This window comes from Megalobrama amblycephala, linkage group LG12 (genome assembly GCF_018812025.1).
Source record: "Megalobrama amblycephala isolate DHTTF-2021 linkage group LG12, ASM1881202v1, whole genome shotgun sequence".
Classification (NCBI taxonomy): Eukaryota; Metazoa; Chordata; class Actinopteri; order Cypriniformes; family Xenocyprididae; genus Megalobrama; species Megalobrama amblycephala.
In genome coordinates, this window is record NC_063055.1 from 9,163,330 (window position 1) to 9,176,951 (window position 13,622).

At 35.6% G+C, this 13,622-nt stretch overlaps 1 long non-coding RNA gene across 1 annotated transcript; it reads left to right on the forward strand.

The window, feature by feature from the left end:
* The first annotated feature begins 7,788 nt into the window (after positions 1 to 7,788).
* On the forward strand, positions 7,789 to 9,657 carry LOC125280112. Its single transcript, XR_007187534.1, has 2 exons — positions 7,789 to 8,677; positions 8,785 to 9,657. It is a non-coding gene; the product is annotated as an uncharacterized LOC125280112 (long non-coding RNA).
* The last annotated feature ends 3,965 nt before the right edge of the window (positions 9,658 to 13,622 follow it).

Below are 13,622 nucleotides of genomic sequence, written 5' to 3' on the forward strand. Positions count from 1 at the left end.
GCCCAACCTGCTGGGTAGTTTTATTTAACTCAACTATTGTTTAAAAATTACTGTATTGCTTAATTAAAATTAACCCAAAGTATGTTGGAAATGAACATTTATTAATGTTCAATGAATAATTATTAAAAAATAAACATTTATTAAATTGCTTATTAAAAAAATTATATTAATAAACTATTAAACTATTAAATTTATATTAATAAAATATTAAAGCTTATTAATAAACATTCACCTTTTGTCTATTATTGTTGCCTCTAATTGCATCTGGTTTTTAATTTCCCAACTATTTTGGGTTCATTTTAAGCTAGCCATATAGCAATTTTTAAACAATAGTTAGTTTAAATAAAACTACCCAGCAGGTTGGGCAAACATTTAACCCAACCGCTGGGTTAAAACAACCCAATCGCTGGGTTTGTCCATTTTCAACCCAACTTGGGTTGTTTTTAACCCAGCATTTTTTTAGAGTGTACAGTGATGTACTGTAACAAAGTACAAATAGGCCTACTTGTGGGCTAATTATAAGTTTTGGGATGGTTCTGCTTTTTTTTGAATATTTAAGTGTACAGTATATTGTGTTTTACCTGTTACTTTTTACTTGGCAATAAAGCTCTTTCTGATTCTGATTCATTTTGAGGAGAATCTTAATACTGTTTATCTGATACAGCAACATAGTATGGCCCAGATCCAGCCCACATCTGGTACATGTGGTTTACACGTGGAGCAGATGTGGAGCAGATGTGGACCAGATCTGGCCCAACACTATGTTGCTGTCAGGGACATTTCTACAGGTGCTTTTGTTACATTTGCGACTGCAAGAAACCAAGAAATAACAGCAGGAAATATCAGCTGAATGTGGGAATCATTTTGATCATTTCAGTTTTTTTTTAATCAAAACGGTTTGCAAATTCAGACGGTTCGTCCGAATTATTAATTACCGCGAATCTGAATCGCAAGATACACTGGACCACGTGCAAGTGATTTTAAAGAGTCTCTGTTCAAGTAAGCTTTAATGTATGTTTTTACATTTTAAATATAAGATAAGGCTATACATTATTTTGACGCAATAAAGTTTGTTAATGTAACGTCTGTACAGAACTCTCCTGCCTTTTTTAGAAATGTTTTTATTATTAGCAAATACCAACTTCTAAGATCAAATAGTTATAAAATGCTGTACAATTTACATTTACTCATGGTGTCGTGTATATGTGTCTTTTTTCTGAAGTAGAAAACTCACTAACTGAATCTTTCATGTGTTCCCGAAAAGTCAACTATGATCGTAAGTCCCATTGAACTCTATTGGTACTTTGGGAAACGCACCACAGAGCAGTTCTCTTGAGTAAACTCTAGACTCCAGCAGCACCTCACCATTGTCATAACTAGCTGTGCTGTTATTTATAAAAATGCTTGTATATTTATAAAAATGCTTGTACTTTTCATATATATGTATTATAAATTACTTAATACTTTTATTTGAATATTTTGCATATAAACAAATTATGTTCTTTATAGCAGTTTTGTCATTTTTTTCATACTTGGCACACAATCTTCTGTTTTGTCTTTTTTGGGTGGAATACTGTAAAGACTGACATCATAATTATCAGTTACCAGTTACATTCAGCAGTTACATTCAGCCATTCAGCTGAAAAGTTAACACAAGAACATCTAATTAGGCCTGCAGAAAGCAAAACAAGTTCTCTGGTTGTTTCCTGGAAAAGTGCACAACCTGCAAAACCAGTGGTTAGATCTATTTAGACGTTTAGTTAAAATAATGGCAGAACTTTTTGCAACCTTTTTGTTAAAGGGATAGTTCACCCAAAATGAAACTTCTGTCATTAATTACTCACCCTCATGTCATTCCACACCCGTAAGACCTTCATTCATCTTTGATTAGGATATTTTTGATAAAATCCGAGAGCTGTCTGACTCCTCCATAGACAGCGATTTAACCACCACAAGGTACTAAAGACATAGTTAAAATAGTCCATGTGACTACAGTGGTTCAACCTTAATGTTATGAAGTGATGACGACGAGAATATGTTTTGTGCACAAAAACAAAACAAAAATAATGAATTTATTCAACAATATCTTTCCTTCTGTGTCATTCTCCTACGATGTTGGTGTTCAGTGCTTCCAGGTTATACGTCAGAATGCCGGCTCAGTATTTTAAAGTATTTTATTTTGAGTCAGATACCCCTTGGATTTCATCAAAAATATCTTAATTTGTGTTCAAAGATGAACGAAAGTCCTACGGGTATGGAATGACATGAGTGTGTGTTATTAATTACAGAATTTTCATTTTTGGGTGAACTAACCCTTTAACACTTGAATGGGCTTTTAGAAAATCAAGTCAAGAATTTCACTCCCCAGTTTAAGTTACATGGGGGCTGCTTGAATTCAGCTCTTCTCTCTAAATTGTTTAGCAGGTTGTGACATTAGTTTTGGCTGAAGGAATGTCAAAAGGTGTACTATGTGCAAGTAGCATTGCATCCCCTTACAAAAAAAGTTTATTCAAGTGTGCTATTAGTATATTTCTTTTAAACTATTTAAACTTTTAAACTAACCACTTTTTTAAAATTAAGTATTCTTTCAGTCTACATTTTATGTCAGAAATATACTTAAAAATACACATATAGTGTAAGTATACTTGACTTATACTGACAGAAAAGTATATTTGGTCTATGGCCTGTACTCAATCTTTTGATCAAGATCAAAAGTGATTACTCTTTAGGTACTAGTGCCTATTCTTTAGATACTAGTACCTTTTGAAAAAGATACTAGTTCTTATTCATTAGATACTAGTACTTAAGCATTAGAGACTGGTACTCATTCGTTAGACAATTTATCCATTACACTACATAATCATTACATAATAGTGCCTATTCAATTGGTACTAGTATTTATTTGTTAATTAACACTAGTATGTATTCCAATTGTGACTAGTACATATTAGATATTAGTAGTTATTCATTAGGTACGAGTACTTATTTTTTTTAGATACTTGTACCTATTACTAGATACTAATACTTAATTATTAGATATTGTTACTTATTAATTAGCAACTAGTATTTATTAAAGATACTAGTACTTATTCAATAGATACTAGAACACAGATACTAGTATTTATTCCAAATGTTACTAGTAAGATTTTTTTTTTATTTTTTTTTTTTTTATACTAGTAAGATTTTTAATTGAGCTATAAAGTGGCCATTCTGACTAGTCATGACATAAGACGGTTAAAAAAAACAGTTGTGACTTGGTAAAATAAGAAATATTACTACAATTAAAAGAGATATATGTCCAATAAATCTAAATAAATCTATTAAATAAGTACTAGTATCTAATGAATAAATACTAGTAAATAAATACTATTTAATAGGTACGATTATCTAAAAAATAAGAAATAGTAACTAATGAATAAGTACCTAATAAATAAGTACTAGTACCAATTTAATAGGCACTAGTGTCACGGATTGGCACGGAGACAAGAAGGTAAGATCCAAGTGCAGCTTTTAATGGGGTAATCCAGAAACGTAATCCACAAACAGGCAAGGGTCAAAATCCACAGAGACAGTCCATACAAAAACAAGAAAAACACAAAGAAAACCAAAACGGAGAAAACCAGAAACATCCATGAAAACACCATAACAAAAGCAGAAACAAACCAGGTATAAATAGACAGACACTAATGAACAAACACAAAACAGCTGGGTGCAATGAACGGGATCATGAGTCCGGGAAGTGGGTTATGGGAATTGTAGTTCAAAAGTGTGGTTAGAAGTAGTCCGTGTTGGAGTGCCCTAAGGTGGCTGAATAGGGCACTTCAACTGGTGATCATGACACACTAGTATCTAATTAATAAGTAATAGTGTCTATTTAATAGGTACTAGTATCTAATAAATGAGTACCAGTATCTAAAAAATAAGAACTATCTAATAAATAAGTACTAGTATCTAAAGAATAAGTACTAGTATCTAAAGAATAAGTACTAGTAGCTAATGAATAAGTGCTAGTACTTAACCCTTTAACACGTACGATCACACCGGTGTGATCAGTCTTGTCTGGCCCAAGGAGCGTACGATCACACCGGTGTGATTAGAACGTTCAGTGCATCGCGTGATCAACTGCCAAATTCAAATGTGCGTGCGCGCTTTGGCTGGCGCTAAACCAGAGACGGACGCGCGCAGCGCTTTTCGTATATTACATATATGCAGTGTTTTCAACCAAATAATGTTTATTGTAGATTTCGGGCATTTAAATACACACGAGTACTAACAAAACAATATATTTAGAGTTTGTAAAATACACAATGGTGTCTATAGAAGCGGAAATAACAACCCTTTCCATTATAATTAGACGACACGTTTTATTCATATCAGATACACATTGTGAAAGTAACTTTAAAGCTTACTCTATTCTTCCCCAGTTCACCGACTCACTTACTTTCATGTATTTCGGGAGAAGTGGATAAATTCACGGGTTGTAAATCCAACAGATCCGATTCTCTGTGCGGTGCAAACTAACATGGCGGCGCCCATCGCGCATATGGCTCAACTAACATGATCGTTATAAAGGTGTTTAAACTGCAAAACACATCCACTTGCACATATTTGTCAATCGGAATATTAGATATTTCATGCTATAGTCAACAAATGTGAATATTTTGAATAACAAAGGAAAAATTAAATGAAAGCAGTTAGCATTCATACAGTGCTGCGGTGTGTCACATAACAAGCAATGACGCGTCACCTTGGAAACCATAAAGTGATACGAAACTCACGCTGGGGGGTCAGCCAGAATATTTAAAACTTACGTGCGAAAGGGTTAATGGAATAGATATTAGTATCTGAAAAATAAGAACTAGTAGCATTAAAATAGATACTAGTATGTTTTAAGGATTAAATGTTAAAACGGCTTGCCATATATACTTGGCTTGTAGTTGCATTTACTCTTTTGATTCAGTAGCCTATTAAATGGTGAACCTGATTTCACCAAGTACAACATAGTCCTGGATTAACATTTTTGTTGATCCTGGAACAACATTTCAATCAGATTTACAATCAGTTTACCATTTATGTCAAGTTTAGGCTTGACCTGGGTTACCTAACCTGGGTTAGGTGCTTCCAAAACAGTGTTATTCAACTATCATTTCCCTCTGATTTTAGGGATAAGTTATGGGTAGGGGTAGGGTTAGGTTTAGGGGTTGGGAAAAAGTTTGGACAAAATTTTCGGATAGGAATGTTGTTCCAGAATCAACAAAAAAATCACAGTGACCCCTATTAAACAGCCTACTTTTCCCTCCACATTTTTACAATGCTTACATTGTTTAAAAATATTGATTTATAAAGAAAACAGATATATTCAGATATATATGTACTTACTATAGAATTAGGGTGTGTTTTATGGTTAGTTGCATTTAAGCACAGTTTTAGTAATTACAATAGTATCATGTAATTTGTAATAAAGGCCTGTAAAATAAAGTGTTACGGGAATTTATTTTAAATCTACATAAAGTTAAAGGTATATTTCATGTAAAAATTAATACCTACATAGCAGTATACGTAAAGTGCAAAAATAATATATAAATAGTAAACTATAAGTACGATGTTAAATTAACTTAATAAAAACTTACAAGTATACAACTATTAAACTAGTAATTGTTATTTCCATTATAAAACACTTGCAGTCTGTATAATGCATAAACACATCTTCATTCTTTATAAATCTCTCCAACAGTGTGTAATGTTAGCTTTAGCCACAGAGCACTATCAAACTCATTCAGAATCAAATGTAAACATCCAAATAAATACTATACTCACATGATCCGGTGCATGCATGCAGCATGCATGACGAACATTTTGTAAAGATCCATTTGAGGGTTATATTAGCTGTGTGAACTTTGTTTATGCACTGTTTTATAGTTGCGAGCCTGAGGGCGGGGAGCACATATTTAATGACATATTTAATGATGCCCCCAAAATAGGCAGTTAAAAAAAATAATTTAAAAAAATCTATGGGGTATTTTGAGCTGAAACTTCACAGACACATTCAGGGGATACCTTAGACTTATATTACATCTTGTGAAAAAACATTCTAGGGCACCTTTAAAGGGTCAGGGAAAAAGTCACACTTGGCTCCTTCACGGTTAAAAATGACCGCCATAGGAAATAATAGGTGAAATAATCAAGAATGCAGCCACTATGCAGGAAAAATCGCAAGTAAGAAGTTTACATACACACACAAATGAACTAGTGCGGCTGTAACAATTATGGTAACACTGAGCCAAAAGACTCAAATAAGATGTTGAAATCAGATCTGATTCTGACCCAGATTGATTGACGTAACCCGGGTAACCCAGGCTAACAGTAAAGAGAAAAAAAAAATCTAGAAGAAAAAGATTCATCCAATCACTGATCGTGCTGCAATGAAAGACACCCCTAAGAGCCAATAGTAGCGGCGCATTCATAAGTCCCGCCCACTGGTCGCGCCGGCGCTGTTTTAAACGTGAGCAGATGAGAGAGAGACTGATCTACTGATCTAACTGGAAATGTGATTGAGTGCATATACATTATAATAAACAATTATTATAATTTATATGATTGAGTGCACTGAAAGCGGAGCTTTTGAAGTCGATGCGTCAGCCTGAAGTGTTGTCGTCGGAGAGAGAGAAGAGAGAGACGAAGCGGATCCCAGTCTATGGTTAAAATACTGTGAGTAATCTTCATTGTGTGAATAAAGATATGATTCTATTTTGCTTTAGTGAGTGAAATTCCAGATATTAATCCGAATATAATGTAAATGACATGTCGAAGTTTCTAAAATGATTATTTCTGAGCCGTTTTGCGTAAGTTAGGCCGCGTGCACACAGTGCGAGCTGAACGGATTAGCACATGGGCTAAAGCTAACACGTGTAAACATGATAATTGTGTCATGAAGTGAGACAAAGAGTGATATATATTAGTGTCAGTGTGTTTAATAACTGCCTATTAATGTTTAATTTGCTTGTCAATTTGAGATATTCATATGATTAATGGAAATGTCTGAATCAAAAGTTAATTGTTGTGTTTTGCAAGGCCTGTTTTTCTTTCTTACAGTACCCCGTTTACAGACAAAGACTGGAACAAACACACCCTGTCACCAAACTGGTTAAACTCTGGACCCCATAGACTGAGAGCACCCTGCAGGACAGTTTTGCTCTGACAGACTGGGATGTGTTTAAAGGTCCCGTTCTTCGTGATCCCATGTTTCAAACTTTAGTTAGTGTGTAATGTTGTTGTTAGAGTATAAATAAAATCTGTAAAATTTTAAAGCTCAAAGTTCAATGCCAAGCGAGATATTTTATTTAACAGAAGTCGCCTACATCGAACGGCCAGTTTGGACTACATCCCTCTACTTCCTTCTTTAATGACGTCACTAAAACAGTTTTTTGACTAACCTCCGCCCACAGGAATACACAAGAGTTGCGTTTGTAGAGTGTGTTTGTCGCCATGTCGTCGAAACGCTGTTATTTTCATCCCACAGTCCAATCACCGGGTCTGATTCCGGCTCAAATTGATAGGGTAAAATTAAAGACATGTTTACAATAACACTGAGCGCGTGCATCTCCACGTTATGGTAAGAGGCGTGACCTTTCCGGGCAAGGAGCGCTAAGCTGCTGTTGAATCACAACACAGGAACCGCTGGCACAATCAGAACTCGTTACGTATTTCTGAAGGAGGAACTTCATAGAACAAGGAAGTCATCAGCCCGTTTTTATGACATCGGAAACGGCGGTATACAGATAAGTAAATTATGTGAAAAATACTGTGTTTTTTTACACGCGAAACATGAACACATGTTATATTGCACACTATAAACACAATCAAAGCTTCAAAAAACCACGAAAAACGGGACCTTTAAAGCTGCAGCCACTCTGGAGGACTCTTCCGTCAGCGTACAGGATTATGCTGAGTATGTGACTGGGTACATCAGCACTTGTGTCGACAACATCGTGCCCACCATACAAATCAGGAAGTTTCCCAACCGGAAGCCCTGGATAAACAGTCAGGTACGTCACATGCTACATGTTCGCTCTGTTGCATTCAGATCAGGCAAGTACAAAGCTGCGAAGTATGGACTGAGAAAAGCCATTACAGCGGCCAAGAGGCAGTATAGAGAGAAGCTGGACAGCTTCTATTCTACTGCTGACTCGGGGCGGATGTGGCAAGGCCTGCAGCACATCACAGACTACAGGACCTCTATCAACAACATCACTTCAACAGACAGCCTGTCGGACGACCTTAACACATTCTACACCCGCTTTGATGCCTCCAGCTACGTTGCAGACAGGAGGCTCACACACACCTGGACCACCCAACCCCCCTCCCCCCACCAACCGTCTTAATAGGCCAGGTACACAAAGCCCTGAGGAAGATCAACCCCCACAAAGCAGCAGGACCAGACAACATTCCTGGGTGGGCCCTCAGAGCATGTGTCAACAAGCTGGCTGATGTTCTTACCTCCATCTTCAACCTCTCTCTCAGCCAGTGCACCATTCCTTCTTGCTTCAAGACCACGACCATTGTCCCCCTGCCTAAGAAGAGCCCACCTACCTGTCTGAATGACTACACTATAGTGGACATGAGAAAGGAGAGGAGAACGCATCAGCCACTATTCATCTGGGAGCTTGAAGTGGAGAGGGTGAGTAACTTTAAATACCTGGGTGTCCACATCAGTGAGGAATTTACTTGGACACCTCACATCACGCAGCTGGTCAAAAAGGCCTAACAGCGGCTGTATTTTCTCAGGAGGCTGAGGAAGTTTGGCATGTCACCCAAGATCCTCAGCAACTTCTACAGCTGCGTCATTGAGAGTGTCCTGACCAACTGCATCACTGCGTGGTACGGCAACACTACTGTCATGGACCACAAACGCCCGCAGAGAGTGGTAAAGACTGTGCAGAAGATCATCAGGACTCCACTGCTCTCTCTGCAGAGCATCTACCACCGTAGAGTACACAGGAGAGCTGCTTCCATCCTCAAAGACCCCTCCCACCCCCAGCACGGACTGTTCACACTCCTACCCTCAGGGCGGAGGTACAGGAGTGTGAAATGCAGGACTTCAAGACTGAAGAACTCTCTTTTTTTTTTTTTTTCCCTCCTGTAGTGGACTTAAGTTCGTAGTGGGGGAAGGAAGAGGTCAGGGATGGCGAACAACTGCTGACTGAGTCTTTATTGAATATAGAAACGGTTCAACAGAAAGTCTGTGCAACGCACAACAACGAAAATAAACAATCCACAAAGGGCTTCACTCCAGGTTCGGCATACGTTCGGCATACGCCCCCCTCGCCACACCTCCCCTCTGCTATCAGACTCCTAAACAGCTGATAGGAGTTTGCAATCATGGACATTACTGTTTACATGGACATAATTGTTTATATTGATTTATACTTTTGTTTTTTGCACATTTATTATTTTTAGAACTGCACTACCTCACTTTTTATGCTTTTATGCAGAATTGCACTTACTTTTGATTGCTCATCTTTTTATTATTATTATTTTTTAAATTTACTTTATTTTACTATACGGCATTTATTGTGGACGGCAAAGTAAGAATTTCACTGTGCAGGGAAACATGCTTTCTGTCTGTGCATATGACAATAAACACTTTGAATCTTTGAATCTTGAATAATACTTTTATAATGCATTATAAATAATGGCTTTAAGTGAAGTGTTACCGAATGAATGCATATTAGTGCACTCGTATTGTAAAGGTTTACCCTAATCAGTCATTGTGTTGTCTGCCTGAATTCCCAGGAGCTTAATGAAATTGTCACCAGAAAATAGGGCTTTCTCCTGGCTGCTTGACACTGTACTATTCACGAGTGTCACTGGCGACTAGGACATTGTGAGCAGCTAGGTCATGGTGAACATAACGCATACTTTGCAAGTACTCCATTCCCTACAAAAGAATGTTACATTGCTGGTTAGATGTGTAAAGTTCCACAGAGAAATTCAAATGAGCTAATATGACCAGTTACGTTATCCCTCTACAGCACAGCGTTGCCCTCAGGCAATGGAAAGTTTTCTTAAAGTCCCCGTGAACCGGAAGTTGCAAACGAGTTTTCTCCAGTGTTGTGACGTGACGCATTTCAAAGTGAAACGGAATATTGAATAGAGGGCAGAGTTTTATTTTAGCGCTCCTCCTCTCCATCTCTCACTCATAGCAGACTAACGGTCGGAGGGGAGTGGTTTAAGCGATTTCAACCCAAACCGTCAAACTGATGTCATTAGTTGCACAGGGGAGGAGCATTTTCAGATTTTGATTAAATATTATGAAGCCAAACAATTTTTTTGTGTGGATTGACTTGCACGGATGAATTGTTCACTACAAAACTAGCAATTTGAGCTAACAAAATAAATAAGTTCAATTTTGATTTCATGTGTACTTTAACCCTTTAACTTTCACCCCTAGATGGAGCCAATGAAAAATTTTTTTTCTTAAAATTCTTATTATTGAAGATATAAAAAATGACCTCAAGCTGTTTTTTGTCAAAATTTATGTTTTTATCTAAAAGATATAAAACCCTACCGTACGGTTGAGATGTCAGTTTATGGTAAATCTTTTTTACCACATTTTTTACATTTGCAGTACTATTTTATGGGCTTTTCTGAATAATAAACATACCTGTAACAGTGTTAGTATGTCTTAGATACCTTCTGTAATTATCAGGGTTCACATGAAATTAAGCTTATTTAAAAAAAAAAAAAAAAAAACATTTATACATTACATATTGTCTTGTGGTAGTCAATATAATATCCAGACCATTTTCAGTTAATTTAATTCATAACCATTTCAATAAATTCAGCAAATTTCAGTAAATTCAGGTAATATGGAAATTTAAAGCATTTTTCACAACAGGAATACTGTAAGTTTTGTAAAATATCTAAGTCTATTTATCGTCCATAAATTCTATTTTTAGTCATTTTACTTGAGCTCCTGAATGTTCAAACCAGAGTTTTTCTAATTTTTTGGTTTGTTTGACAGGTACAACCAACCATTTCAGAGTGCTTTTATACATGTGTTACTTTATAAGCACTCTCTAATGCTCTGCTGAAGCTTGCAGTGTGAAACAAATCATACCATATGTAGGAGTGTGAATGCAAATACTACCTACACTTGCTTGATTTCACACATTGTGAAATGAATTACCAATATTTGCAAAATGGACACTATTGCTGTTGCCATAATAGTCTTCATCAGTTTTCTCTAAAAACTTGCAAAATCTCTGTCAAAGTACTACAATTGAAGAAGAATTTAGTTTGCCACTAATATAAAAATATGTTCTATATCAGGGGTGGGCAAACTCTGGAGGGCCACTGCCCTGCATAGTTTAGCTCTCCAACCCTGATAAAACTCACCTGCCTGTAGTTTTCTAATCCTGAAGGCATTGATTAGCTGGTTCAGGTGTGTTTGATTAGGGTTGGAGCTAAACTCTGCAGGGCAGTGGCCCTCCAGGACCGAGTTTGCCCATCCCTGTTCTATATGAATGCAATCCAGACATGCTATATCTGCCATTTTTGGCATTGCAATGTAAATTGTGTTGCTTCCATGCAATTTACAAGTCCTCTTCCAATATAAGAGAAATACAGAAACACCTGTTTGCCATGACTTTCCAAAACTATGTGTGACCGTACGGTTGATATGTCTGTAAAGGGTAAAAATAACCAGATGGTAGGAACTGAAGTGTGACAATAGGGTCATCTAAGAGTGGATTATGAGGATGTCCATGGGGATATTTTTTTATTTTTTCCTCAAGCAGACATAGTAAAAACTTAATGGAATATAAAATACAATTTCATAAATGTTACTCTCACATACACTTATGCAGTATTTTATTTTACATGTAGTGGAAAGGAACTGATCGGGTAATGAAAAGTGAGTCTACATATAATTATCATATAAGATAATTATATGTAGAGATATGAGGAATTAGGTGGAAACATATAAAGCTTGAAGAACAGGCACACAATTTACCTATTAAAAACATAAAATCTGTATAAAATTCATATGAGCAAATGATGCAAAATTTAAATAATATGACTCGCATAAGATCCAATCAAGAATTTTAAATGATTTGTATAGGAAATTTACTGATATTCATAAACATTTTCTACTAAAATCATATACCATTACATACTGTTGTCATGTAAAACTCATATAAGAATTTTACAGTATTGGTATATGACCTAAAAAAATCCCATATAAGTTGTGTGCTTTTTAGTATGAAAGTGGCCATAATCGGTCTGATTTTGTATATGACATGTATTGGACTTATATGAAACACATAAGGTAATTCTGTCTGATTTGAGTAAGGAAGATATATGGTTGCTGCATATGAAACATACAGATTTTTTTCATATGGGTTGTTAATTAGTTCAGTCACCCTCTGTCCCCTGCGTGTTTGTCACCATGGTTTCTGATTGATTTGAGGATTTAGTTCAGGTGTTTCTTGTTAATTTGTCTCGTTAGCTCCTCTGTTAGTTTCAATCTGTTCCTTGTCTTGCGTTGATGTTATATTTATGGTGTTTTGGTTGTGTTTTCCTCCAAGTTACCCTAGTGAAAAAAAAAGTATACTAAGTATACTTGCAGCAAGACTAATTATTAGTATATTTCAAGTGTGTTAATGATTAGTTCATTTAAAGTGTGCTATTTTGAAACAACTAATTTTGTACTAAGTATATTTAAGTTGAAATTAAAGGGGTACTTCACCCCTGGAAAGATGAATGTGTATTTAAAATTGGTCATTTATGTAGTAGAAATGTGAAATTATTTTTGAATTTGGCGCTTTCTAGACTGAGAAAAGGCAGAAAATGTATTTTTGACTAATGTGGATGAAAGACAACAACTCCCAGAATGCACTTGTTTTGCTGCCCTTGCGAGGCCACGCCCAAACCACGCCTATCGGTTACAGGCGGCATTACCAGGAAAATTCAAACAACTACCCTAGTGAAAAAAAGTATACTTTATTGTATTTTAAATATATTCCCTTTTTCTATAGTACACTACAAATATACTAACAAAAAATGTACTATCATTAAATATATAAAAAGTATATTAGTATCATATTTTCACAATGCAACTTTTAACACACTTTAAAATAATTGTACTTTAGTATATTTTCTAAAAAATATATTTTAGAAAAATATACTTGAAGTGTAAGTTCAGTTTATTTTTTAAAAGTGTATTTATTTGCACTTTATAAAAATATATTTGAGGTATATTTTAACAGTGTGCTGAAAATGATCATTGTAACAATGCACTGAAAGTATATTTAAAAAATACATTATTTATTATCCTGAAGTTGTAGTGTATCTAATGTTAAATTTGAGTATATTTTTTAAGTTTACTTCTTCATCCTTGGAATTCATTATATTACTTGTGCTTATTTATTTCAGTATGAATGCATTACAAGCCCATTTAGTATATGCAGTGTAGCCTATGCAATTTACAAATATGTGTAAATGTTTATTAAGTTTACAGTGGCAGAATAATTTTACAATCGTACACACAAATCTATATTAAACAACACACCAGCAGCACAAGTAATGCGAAAAAATATGTCGAGTGGTTAAACTTATCGGAA